Source organism: Loxodonta africana, unplaced genomic scaffold, assembly GCF_030014295.1.
Source record: "Loxodonta africana isolate mLoxAfr1 unplaced genomic scaffold, mLoxAfr1.hap2 scaffold_34, whole genome shotgun sequence".
In the NCBI taxonomy this organism is placed as follows: Eukaryota; Metazoa; Chordata; class Mammalia; order Proboscidea; family Elephantidae; genus Loxodonta; species Loxodonta africana.
The window spans coordinates 636,641-649,977 of NW_026975055.1; the positions used below are offsets into that span (position 1 = coordinate 636,641).

Consider the following 13,337-nt stretch of genomic DNA (forward strand, 5'->3'; position numbering starts at 1 on the left):
AAGAATAAATAAAAACTGACCTACAAAGGAGAGCCAATAAGAATAAGCTCAGACTCCTCGGCAGAAACCATGCAGGCAAGAAGGCAATGGGATGACTTATATAAAACAGTGAAGGAAAAAAACTGCCAGCCAAGAACCATATATCCAGCAAAATCATCTTTCACATATGAAGGTGAAATTTGGACATTTCCAGATAAACACAAGTTTAGGGATTCATAAAAACCAAACCAAAACTAAAAGAAATACTAAAGGGAGTTCTTTCGTTAGAAAATCGATAATATCAGGTATCGACCCAAAACTAGATTACTGGGCAGAACAATCAGAAGTCAACCCACACAGGGAAATCACAAAAATAAATCAAGATTAAAAAAAAACTCCAAAGGCGGGGGCAAAATGGCTGACTAGGTAGAAGCTACCTCGGATCCCTCTTGCAACAAAGACTCGGAAAAACAAATGAATCGATCACATACATGACAATCTACGAACCCTGACCATCAAACACAGATCTAAAGAGTTGACCTGAGTGACAGGTGAGCGAAAAGCTGCATCCTGAAGCAGCAACTGCCTCTGAAGCCAGAGACTGGCACCACAGCCTTGAGCCCTCCCAGTTCCCTGGTGCTGAGTGGCAGGGCTGATTGCGGCTTGCTGAGGCAGGGCAGGCACGGGACACAGCCCTAACCCCCAGCCCCCTTTGGTAACCTCCGTAGAGACTCAGCAAGTGCAAGCAGGCTGCACACTGACGTGGCTAACGAGAGAACGAGCAATCACGGGGAATCAGCGACTGTTTTCAGAGCCTGGAGACAGCGTCCCAGTCAGAAAACCTTGGCGCCGGGCTTTGGATTGGGCGCGGGGGAGCTGAGCATGGCATCCTGAGATGGTGCAAACACGGCATGCAGCCCTAGTACCCTGAAGTGACCTCAGGAGAAGCCCAGCCAGAGCATGCAGGCAACGCAAAAACACGGCTGACAGAAGGAGAAGTCACCGGGAGGCAGCAACTGGTTTCGGAGCCTGGACTGCAGCATCCCAGCCAGGGAACCTTGGTGCTGGGCTTTGGACTGGAAGCTGAGGAGCTGACCACTGCTTCTGAGACAGCACAAGCACAGGACGTGGGCCTGACCCTCGGGGGCAATCTCCACCCAGCCAGCACACACAGGCTACACGCCCCGGGAATCTCAGATAAAACAGTCATCACCAAGCAAGATAAGTAACTTTGTCTATATTCCTGGGTGCCACTCTCTCCTATCTATCTGATCCCTCCCCTCCCTTCCCAGGCAGCTTCATTAACATTGGAATTTCCTGGGCCAGAGATTGAAGTGCTCTGCAGTTTGTTTGTTTTTTAATTGTCTTTTCCTAACCCATTCTCCTGTCCTGAGAGAAGCAGCTACAAAAAGCCCAGGGACCAAAAATCCTTCCCTGACTTCCCGAAATTGGACTAAAAATACAGACCAGCTCCAGCCAAGCATATGAGATCCACAGTCTTGGGCTTTCATCCCTACAGGGAATAAGGTGGCTATTAGAATGCAAAGGCAATTCTGATAGGGATCTGGCTGTAATTGTTTTAGCGGATCACTGGAAAGACGGGTTCTCCAAGTCTGATATCTCTTCCTGTAAAAAGAGCACTCACTGCCCCACAACAGGGAACTGAGGGCTGAAGCTCCACCCAAACAACCTAACCTCCTGCTATTGGGTTCTGAGGATAGTGACACCTACCAATCTGTACAAGTACATGCATTGGGTGCCTAAGGTACAGTTGCAGAGCCCACCCACAGAAGTGCTTTAGGAATAGAGACACACCTACCTCACTGGCACTTGGGGGAAGCCTGTCAGCATCCTCCCCCTCCTGGAATGTGACCTCCTGCTGCTACTAGAAACAGGTGCACACAACTATCACCACTGCTCCTCTAAGTGAATAGGTGACAGTCTACACCACACACTTGGGGATCTAAAATCAGATTCTACTCAAGAATTTTTTTTTTTTAAAGGAAGGGACTCTTAGGCTTATATATCTGGTAACAGCCCAAACCAGCTGGTAATAGGACATAAGTGATTCAAGGGCTACAACAATCAAGACAGCGCAATCTAGTAGCCCATCTACATATATTGAAAGAAAACAAAACAAGATAAGACTCAGTGAGCAAATATAAAATAAATCATTACAACTTATACAGATGGTTCAGAGAAAACAGTCAAAATCAAACCACATAAAGAAGCAGACCATGATTGCTTCTACAATTCCCCCAAATTAAACAATCAAAATCTTTCCCAAATGAAGATACAATCCTGGAATTGCCAGATGCAAAATACAAAAAACTGATTTACAGAATGCTTTCAAGACTTCAGGGATGACCTCAGAAATGAAATAAGGCAATCCACAGAAAAAGCCAAGGAACACACTGATAAAGCAGTTGAAGAAATCAAAAAGATTATTCAAGAATATAGTGGAAAAATTAATAAGCTGCAAGAATCCATAGAGAGACAGCATTCAGAAATCCAAAAGATTAACAGTAAAAGTACGGAATTAGACAACTCATTACGAAGTCAGAGGAGCAGAATCGAGCAACTGGAATGCAGAGTGGGGGAGTAGCAGGATAAGGCAACTGACACCAATTTAGTTGAAGAAAAATCAGATAAAAGTTTTAAAAAAATGAAGAAACCCTAAGAATCATGTGGGACTCTATCAAGAAGAATAACTTGTGTGTGACTGCAGTTCCAGAACAGGGAGGGAGGACAGAAAATACAGAGAGAATAGTGGAAGATCTGTTGGCAGAAAATTTCCCTGACATCATGAAAGACGAAAGGATATCTATCCAAGATGCTCATCGAACGCCATATAAAACTGATCCATAAAGAAAATCACCAAGACATATTATCATCAAACTTGCCAAAACCAAAGATAAAGAGAAAAATTTAAAAGCAGCCAGGGATAAAAGAAAGGTCTCCTACAAAGGAGAATCAATAAGAATAAGTTCAGACTACTCAGCAGAAACCATGCAGGCACGAAGGCAATGGGATGACATATACAGAGCACTGAAGGAGAAAAACTGCCAGCCAAGGATCATATATCCAGCAGAACTCTCTTTCAAATATGAAGGCGAAATTAAAACATTTACAGATAAACACAAGCTTAGAGTATTTGCAAAAACCAAAGCAAACCTACAAGAAATACTAAAGGAAATTGGGCAGAAAATCAATAATATCAGATACCAGCACAACACAAGATCACAGAACAGAACATCCTGATATCAACTCAAATAAGGAAATCACAAAAACAAATTAAGATTAATTTTAAAAAGAAAAAAACGCTCGAAATGGAATCATTGACGTCAATATGTAAAAGACCACAATAAACAAAAAGAACGACTAAATACGGGAGGCATAGAACTGCCATATGGAGAGGAAAACAAGGTGATATAGGAAGATACAAGTTAGGTTTTTACTTAGAAAAATAGGGGTAAGTATTAAGGTAACCACAAAGAGGTATAACAACTCCATAACTCAAAATAAAAACCAAGAAAAACATAATGACTCAGCAAACATAAAGTCAACTACTATGAAAATGAGGAACACACAATTTACAAAGAATAACGTGTCAGCAGAAAAAAGTAAGTGGAAAAATGAAATTGTCAACAACACACATAAAAAGGCATCAAAATGACAGCACTAAACACATAAAACTTATCTATAATTATAAACTCAATGTAAATGGACTAAATGCACCAATAAAGAGAGTCTCAGACTGGATAAAGGAACACGATCCCTCTATATGCTGCCTACAAGAGACACACCTTAGTCTTAGAGACACAAACAAATTAAAATTAAAGGATGGAAAAAAATATATCAAGCAAACAACAAGCAAAAAAGAGGAGGAGTAGCAATATTAATTTCTGACAAAATAGACTTTAAAGTTAAATCCACCCCAAAGGATAAAGCAGGACACTACATAATGAGTAAAGGGACAATAGACCAGGAAGACATAACCATATTAAATATTTATGCACCCAATGACAGGGCTGCAAGATACATAAAACAAACTTTAACAGAACTGAAAAGTGAGATAGACACCTCCACAATTATAGTAGGAGACTTCAACACAACTTTCGGAGAAAGAACTTCCAGTAAGAAGCTCAATAGAGACACGGAAGACCTAATTGCTACGATCAACCAACTTGACCTCATTGACTTATGCAGAACACTCCACCCAACTGCTGCAAAGTATACTTTTTTTTCTAGCGCACATGGAACATTCTCTAGAATAGATCACATATTAGGTCATAAAACAATCCTTTGCAAAAACCAAAGCATGGAAATATTACAAAGCATCTTCTCAGACCACAAGGCCACAAAAGTGGAAATCAATAACAGAAAAATAAGGAAAAAGAAATCAAATACTTGGAAACTGAACAATACCATGCTGAAAAAAGACTGGGTTATAGAAGACATTAAGGAGGAAATAAAGAAACTCATAGAATGCAACGAGAATGAAAACACTTTCTACCAAAACCTCTGGGACACAGCAAAAGCAGTGCTCAGAGGTCAATTTATATCGATAAATGCACACATACAAAAAGAAGAAAGAGCCAAAATCAGAGAGCTGTACTAACAACTTGAACGAATAGAAAGTGAGCAACAAAAGAATCCATCAGGAACCAGAAGAAAACAAATAATAAAAATTAGAGCTGAACTAAATCAATTAGAGAACAGAAAAACAATTGAAAGAAATAACAAAGCCAAAAGCTGGTTCTTTGAAAAAATTAACAAAATTGATAAACCATTGGCCAGACAGACTAAAGAAACACAGGAAACAAATAGCCCGAATAAGAAACAAGATGGGCCATATCACAACAGACCCAACTGAAATTAAAACAATCGTATCTGTTTATTATGAAAAATTGTACTCTAACAATTTTGCAAACCTAGAAGAAATGGATGAATTCCTAGAAAAACACTACCTACCTAAACTAACACAATCAGAAGTAGAACAACTAAATAGACCCATAACAAAAAAGGAGATGGAAAAGGTAATCAAAAAACTCCCCCCCCCCAAAAAAAGCCCTGGCCCAGACGGCTTCACCGCAGAGTTCTACCAAACTTTCAGAGAAGAGTTAACACCACTACTACTAAAGGTATTTCAAAGCATAGAAAATGACGGAATACTACCTAACTCATTCTATGAAGCCACCATATCCCTGATACCAAAACCAGGTAAAGACATCACAAAAAAAGAAAATTACAGACATATATCCCTCATGAACATAGATGCAAAAATCCTCAACAAAATTCTAGCCAAAAGAATTCAACAACATATCAAAAAATAATCCACCATGAACAAGTGGGATTTATACAGGTATGCAGGTTGGTTTAATATTAGAAAAGCCATTAGTGTAATCCACCATATAAATAAAACAAAAGACAAAAACCACATGATCTTATCAATTGATGCAGAAAAGGCACTTGAAAAAGTCCAACACCCACTGATGATAAAAACTCTCAGCAAAACAGGAATTGAAGGAAAATTCCTCAACATACAATGCCAACATCACTCTAAATGCAGAGAGCCTGAAAGCATTTCCCTTGAGAACGGGAATCAGACAAGGATGCCCTTTATCACCGCTCTTATTCAACATTGTGCTAGAAGTCCTAGCCAGAGCAATTAGGCAAGACAAAGAAATAAAAGGCATCCGGATTGGCAAGGAGGAAGTAAAATTATCTCTATCTGCAGATGCCATGATCTTATACACAGAAAACCCTAAGGAATCCTCCAGAAAACTACTGAAACTAATAGAAGAGTTTGGCAGAGGCTCGGGATACAAGATAAACATACAAAAAATCACTTGGATTCCTCTACATCAACAAAAAGAACATCGCAGAGGAAATCACCAAAACAATACCATTCACAGTAGCCCCCAAGAAGATAAAATACTTAGGAATAAATCTTACCAAAGATGTAAAAGACCTCTACAAAGAAAACTTCAAAGTACTAATGCAAGAAACTAAAAGGGACCTACATAGGTGGAAAAACATATCTTGCTCATGGATAGGAAGACTTGAAATAATAAAAATGTCTATTCTACCAAAAGCCATCTATACATACAAAGCACGTCCTATGCAAATTCCAAAGACATTTTTTAATGTGATGGAGAAACAAATCACCAACTTCATATGGAAGGGAAAGAAGCCCCAGATAAGTAAAGTGTTACTAAAAAAGAAGAAAGTGGGAGGCCTCACTCTACCTGATTTTAGAACCTATTATACAGCCACAGTAGTCAAAATAGCCTGGTACTGGTACAACAGGCACATAGATCAATGGAACAGAATTGAGAACCCAGATAGAAATCCATCCACATATGAGCAGCTGATATTTGACAAAGGCCCAGTGTCAGTTAATTGGGGAAAAGATAGTCTTTTTAACAAATGGTGCTGGCATAGCTGGATATCCATTTGCAAAAAAATGAAACAGGACCCATACGTCACACCATGTACAAAAAGTAACTCCAAGTGGATCAAAGACCTAAACATAAAGACTAAAAGGATAAAGATCATGGAAGAAAAAATAGAGACAACCTTAGGAGCCCTAATACAAGGCAGAAACAGAATACAAAACACTACCAAAAATGACGAAGAGAAACCAGATAACTGGGAGCTCCTAAAAATCAAACACCTATGCTCATCTAAAGACTTCACCAAAAGAGTAAAAAGACCACCTACAGATTGGGAAAAATTTTTCAGCTATGACATCTCCGACCAGCACCTGATCTCTAAAATCTATATGATTCTGTTAAAACTCAACCACAAAAAGACAAACAACCCAATCAAGCAGTGGGCAAAGGATATGAACACACACTTCACTAAAGAAGATATTCAGGCAGCTAACAGATACATGAGAAAATGCTCTCGGTCATTAGCCATTAGAGAAATGCAAATTAAAACTACGATGAGATTCCATCTCACTCCAACAAGGCTGGCATTAATCCAAAAAACACGAAATAATAAATGTTGGAGAGGCTGCAGAGAGATTGGAATTCCTATGCACTGCTGGTGGGAATGTAAAATGGTACAACCACTTTGGAAATCTATCTGGCGTTTCCTTAAAAAGTTAGAAATAGAACTACCATACAACCCAGAAATCCCACTCCTCAGAATATACCCTAGAGAAATAAGAGCCTTTACACAAAGAGATCTATGCACACCCATGTTTATTGCAGCTCTATTTACAATAGCAAAAAGCTGGAAGCAACCATGGGGTCCACCAACAGATGAGTGGTTAAATGAATTATGGTATATTCACACAATGGAATACTACGCATCGATAAAGAACAATGACGAATCTGTGAAACATTTCATAACATGCAGGAACCTGGAAGGCATTATGCTGAGTGAAATTAGTCAGAGGCAAAAGGACAAATATTGTATAAGACCACTATTATAAGATCTTGAGAAATAGTATAAACTGAGAAGAACACATTCTTTTGTGGTTAAGAGAGGAGGGAGGGAGGAAGGGTGGGAGAGGGTTATTTACTGATTAGTTTTAGGTGAAGGGAAGGACAATACTGAATACAGGGAAGGTCAGCTCAACTGGACTGGACCAAAAGCAAAGAAGTTTCCGGGATAAACTGAATGCTTTGAAGGTCAGCGGAGCAAGGGCGGGGGTTTGGGGACTATGGCTTAAGGGGACTCCTAAGTCAATCGGCAAAATAAATTCTATTATGAAAACAAACTGCATCCCACTTTGAAGTGTGGCTTCTGGGGTCTTAAATGCTAACAAATGGTCATCTAAGATGCATCAATTGGTCTCAACCCACCTGGATCAAAGGAGAATGAAGAACACCAAGGTCACACGATAACTATGAGCCCAAGAGACTGAAAGGGCCACATGAACTAGAGACTTACATCATCCTGAGACCAGAAGAACTAGATGGTGCCCAGCCACAACCGATGACTGCCCGGACAGGGAGCACAACAGAGAACCCCTGAGGGAGCAGGAGAACCATGGGATGCAGACCCCAAATTCTCATAAAAAGACCAGACTTAACGGTCTGACTGAGACTAGAGGAATCCTGGCGGTCATGGTCCCCAAACCTGCTATTGGCCCAGGACAGGAACCATTCCTGAAGACAGCTCATCAGACGTGGAAGGGACTGGACAATGGGTTGGAGAGACATGCCGATGAAGAGTGAGCTACTTGTATCAGGTGGACAGTTGAGACTGTGTTGGCATCTCCTGTCTGGAGGGGAGATGGGACGGTAGAGAGGGTTAGAAACTGGCAAAATTGTCACAAAAGGACAGACTGAAGGGAGGGAGCGGGCTGACTCATTAGGGGGAGAGTAAATGGGAGTTTGTAGTAAGGTGTATATAAGCTTATATGTGACAGACTGACTTGATGTGTAAACTTTCACTTAAAGTGCAATAAAAAATATTTTAAAAAATTATAGTTCATTTATTCCTCCACTTTCCCAAAGGTTTCCTTTATCTACATCCCTCTTCTGAAACTTCAACCCCTTTCAGATCTATCCTGACTCTCATATGATTACCTAGCTTGTATTGTTTTATAAGGAATTATAAGCAAATGGAAGAGAACCACACACAGTTTCCCAAAACTTTTACTCACATACCTAAATCAGTGCCTATAATTTGCCTTCTTATTTTAGGATAGTGGGCTGTATAAGCTTCCATTTGAGACCAAATGTTTCACTGATACACTACCTCATTACCTAGTACTCAGTTGCCTGCCTAAACAGGGACATCACTTCAATCATTATAACCACATATCACAATCTACCAGATAATTTGTGTTATAGGAAATAGTCATATCTGATGTCTTAAAAGTATATAGAATACTTCTGCTGTGGCACTGAGTTTATTGTGGAGCCTGGGGGTGTAGTGGTTAAGACCTTGGATGTTAACCAAAAGATTGGCAGTTCGAATGCACCAACCACTTCTTGGATACCCTATGGGACAGCTCTACTCTGTCCTATAGAATTGCTATGAGTTGGAATCGACTCAATAGCAATGGGTTATTTTTGTTTTTTTGTGGGTCACTCAGTGCGCTGTGTGGGAATACGTTAATTTGCTATTTAATACATTAATACATTAATTTGCTATTTAAACATTAATGTCCTTATTGCCTATAGTTGATAAGGACTTCAATATTTAAATAGCAAATTAATGTATTATACATATTATAGAAAAAGAAAGATGAATCTAGTAGCTTTGCCAAAATTGCAAAGTATCTTGATGAATGCATAGTGGGTAGAAACCTATTTTATATACATACATAAACCCCCAGTTGTCACTGAATTGATTGTGACACATAGCGACCTAATGTGTGACAGTAGAATTGCACTCCATACGGTTTTCAATGGCTGTGCTCTTTTGGAAACAGGTCCCCAAGACATTCTTTGGAGGTGCTGCTGGATGTATTTGAAATGTCAACCTTTTGATTATTCTTGAAATACTTAACCGTTTGTCCACACAGGCAGTCATATATTTAATGTAATATATATATATATATATAATCTCCACTCACCATTGTTGTCATGTCAATTTCTACTCATAGCAACTTTATAGGATAGGGTTGAACTGCCTCATAGTATTCCCAAGGCCATAATCATTATGGAAGCAGACCATAATGGAGTGGTTGGTGGGTTTGAACCTCCAACCTTTCAGTTAGCAGCTGAGCAGTTAACCATTGCACCAGCAGGTTTCCTTTATACACACACACACACACTCGTGCACGCGCTTGGCTGAAGACAGAGAAAACCAGAAAGATGTTTACCCTCGCTTTAGTGACTACGCACAGGCATTCGACTTTGTGGATGCTAGAAAATTATGGATAAACATGAGAAGAATTAAAATTCCAGAACACGTAATTGTGCTCATGCAGAACCTGTACACAGACCAAGAGGCATTGGTCAATCAAAACAAGGGGATAGTGCACGGTTTAAAGCCAGGAAAGGTGTGTGTCCGGGTTGCATCCTTTCACCATACTTATTCAATCTGTATGCTGAATAAATAATTCAAGAAGTTAGACTATATGAAGAAGAACATGGCATCAGGACTCACTAGCAACCTGCAATATGCAAATGACACAACCTTGCTTGCTGAAAGTGAAGAGGACTTGAAGCACTTACTGATGAAGATCAAAAACTACAGCCTTCAGTGTGGATTACACCTCAACACAAAGAAAACAAAAATCCTTACAAAAATCTTCGCAATAACCAAGATCATGGTAAAGGGAGAAAATATTGAAGTTGTTAAGCATTTAATTTTATTGGACTCACAATCAACACCCACAGAAGCAACAGTCAAGAAATTAAACGACGTATTGCACTGGGCAAGTCTGCTGCAGAACACCTCTTTGAAGTGTGAAAAAGTAAAGTTGAGGACTAAAGTTCCCCTGACCTGAACCATGGTGTTTTCAAGCACTTCATATTCATGGGAAACCTGGATAAAGAAGTTGAATAAAGAAGACCGAAAAAGAATTGATGCATTTGAATTATGCTGTTGGAGAAGAATATTGACTACACTATTTTTATAGACTGCCAGAACAAACAAACCTGTCTTGGAGGAAGTGCAGCCAGAGTGCTCCTTGGAGGTCAGGATGGAAAGACTTTGTATCACATACTTTGGGCATGTTATCAGGGGGACCAGTCCCTGGAGAAGGACATCATGCTTGGTAAAATAAAGGGTCAGCGAAAAAGTGGAAGACCCTCAACGAGATGGATTGACACAGTGACTGCAACAATGGGCTCAAATATACCAACGATTGTGAGGATGGCACAGGATGGGGCAGTGTTTCTTTATGTTGTACACAGGGTCTTTATGAGTTCAAAAAGACTCAACAGCAACTCACAACATAAAAACAAGTAGATTCAATTCAACTTATAAATACATGTTTCTAAAGTTTAAAATTTAAGAATACAAAGTGTGGACATGAAAGAATTTTGGTTTCTCATAACTTATGCTACTCCTGTATGTTTAACATTACATATTCTTTCTCAGATTGAACTACGTAATGAGAGTTATGCAATTTGACCATTCACTATCACTAGTCTTAAAATTGTCCTTATGTGATTGACCAATGACATCCGTTACCAATAGACTCTGTTTACAAATTCTCTTAAAGAATATTCTGAGTGTAATATTTGCAAAGCCACAATTGGGAAATTAACATTTATTATAAAACCCTGAGTTCGTAAATAATGTCCTTGTCAATACAAACAAGGAGAAAAAAAAAACAACAAATTTGAAATTACTCACCTTCATTTTAACTACTGAAAGAATGAAATGGGGTACTGTTTTAAAATATGTAAATTTTTAAACTATCATAAAATTGCCCCAACTAGGAAAGTGAATGGCATTGGTGAAGATGAATCTGAAATGAACAATATTACCCCAAGCCTGGCTCTTATTGATGAGAACTTAATGCTTGGAAGATTTCCAGTGAATTAGAAGTTGCCAAGACACTTTTGACATCGAGACCCATCTAATGCTATAAAATGTGTCATTCTATGCGGCAGAAAAAATGAGATAATAGATGTCTAAGTTTTTTTTTTAATCTTGTTGTTGTTGTATGCCTGTTGAGTCAATTCTGGCTCATAGTGACCCTCTAAGTCACTTTTGGTTAGCAGCCAAGAGCTTAACCATTGCACCAGCAGCCTTCCTTAAACAGATTCCTGTAAACCGAATAATCTGATATACGTTAGTAAATATTAAAATAATGTTTTAGACATTTACATCTTTGAGGCTATTTCTCCACCAAAGATTTTACTAAGGGCCACCTTCATGTTCCTGTTTCTCAAACTATAAATGACAGGATTCACAGTAGGAGGTAACAAGGAGTATAACACAGACATAAAGAGGCTCACTGATGATGGGGATTCCAAGGCCGAACCTAAGTACGCAATAAATCCAGAAGAGAGAAACAAGGTCACCACAGTTAGGTGGGGCATGCAGGTGGAGACAGTTTTGTACCTTCCTTGAGTGGATGGAATACTTAAGACCGATGAGAAAATATGAACATAGGACACAACCATTAAAATGAAACATACAAAAGCAAAACAACAGCTAGCATTGATAAATACATATTCTAAAATGTGCTCCCCAGAACAAGCAAGTGTAAGCAATGATGGAATATCACAGAAAAACTGATGAACTACGTTGGGCCCACAGAAAGTGTACCTGCTACGTGAATGGATCCATAGCCACATCCACTGAGCCACGATGCAGCCACCATCTGCACACAGGTACCTCTACTCATAATGGTCTCATAGTGCAGAGGATGGCAGATGGCAGCATAGCAGTCATAGGACATGACTGTAAGGAGGGCAAACTCTGTGCCCCCGAAAAAAATGACAAGAAAAATCTGTGAGGCACATCCTAGGAAGGAGATGGAACGGCTGTTAGAGAGTTCATGATGGACTTGGGGACAGTGACAGAAATATAGCGTGTGTCAATTAAGGACAAATTTTTCAGGAAGAAGTGCGTGGGGGCTTGGAGACGCCGGTCAATGGCAGTGAGGGTGACAGTGAGGAGGTTCCCCATCAGTGCTGTCAGGTAAATGAGGAAGAAGAGAGCTGCATACAGTTTCTGTAGCATCCAGTCATCAGGAAATCCCATGAGCAAGAATTCTGTTTTATTGGCTCTTTTCTGAGGCATGCTGATTTTTGCCTGCAGAAACTTAAGAAAAGTGACATTTACTTCATTCACTTACATCTTCAGAACCTGCCTCTTTTGTTGGTTCTCTAATTGATTCTACTGTGTCCTGAGGGGCATTTTAAGGGCATTAGGGTTGGTGGGTAGAGTGGTCTCAGGGAGTTACATCTTACAAACTATAATTTTAAACTAATGCACAGTAAATTATAATAACATAGTCTTTAAGAGCAGGCTAGAATAATTTACCTTCTGGTTGTCTAGGGCAGTGAAATATGTCTTGCACATATGATAGATTAGAACTGGATCACCGAAGTTTTTATCAAGTTTTCACATTAAGCAGATCATGCATGGGCTCTTTAAAGACTGAATAGAATCCTAGAAGTATCTGCACATCCTATTCTGCCCCTCAATTGTTCATAAAGAGCATGTAGCTGCCATGGGTCTAATAACCAAAATTAAAGTATAATAATGGCTGATTTTCCTAAAAGGCAGTGAATATAATCAGGTAAAATGGATGTACTTATTTAGACATATAAAGAGATAACGTGAGTGGGGAAATTTATAGTAGATGCTTACAGGCTTGGGAGAAATCCACTTACCTAATAGTAACGCACTTTCCCTAATTTCTGGTGTCCATTCTTTAAAATGCTGGGGAAGTGAAGGCTGAGAATGAGGTTGACAGAGAG

The 13,337-nt window shown here is 39.5% G+C and overlaps 1 pseudogene; it reads right to left on the reverse strand.

Moving 5' to 3' along the window:
• Nucleotides 1-11,556: 11,556 nt before the first annotated feature.
• On the reverse strand, nucleotides 11,557-12,693 carry LOC135229536 (olfactory receptor 14A16-like; annotated as a pseudogene).
• Nucleotides 12,694-13,337: the final 644 nt, after the last annotated feature.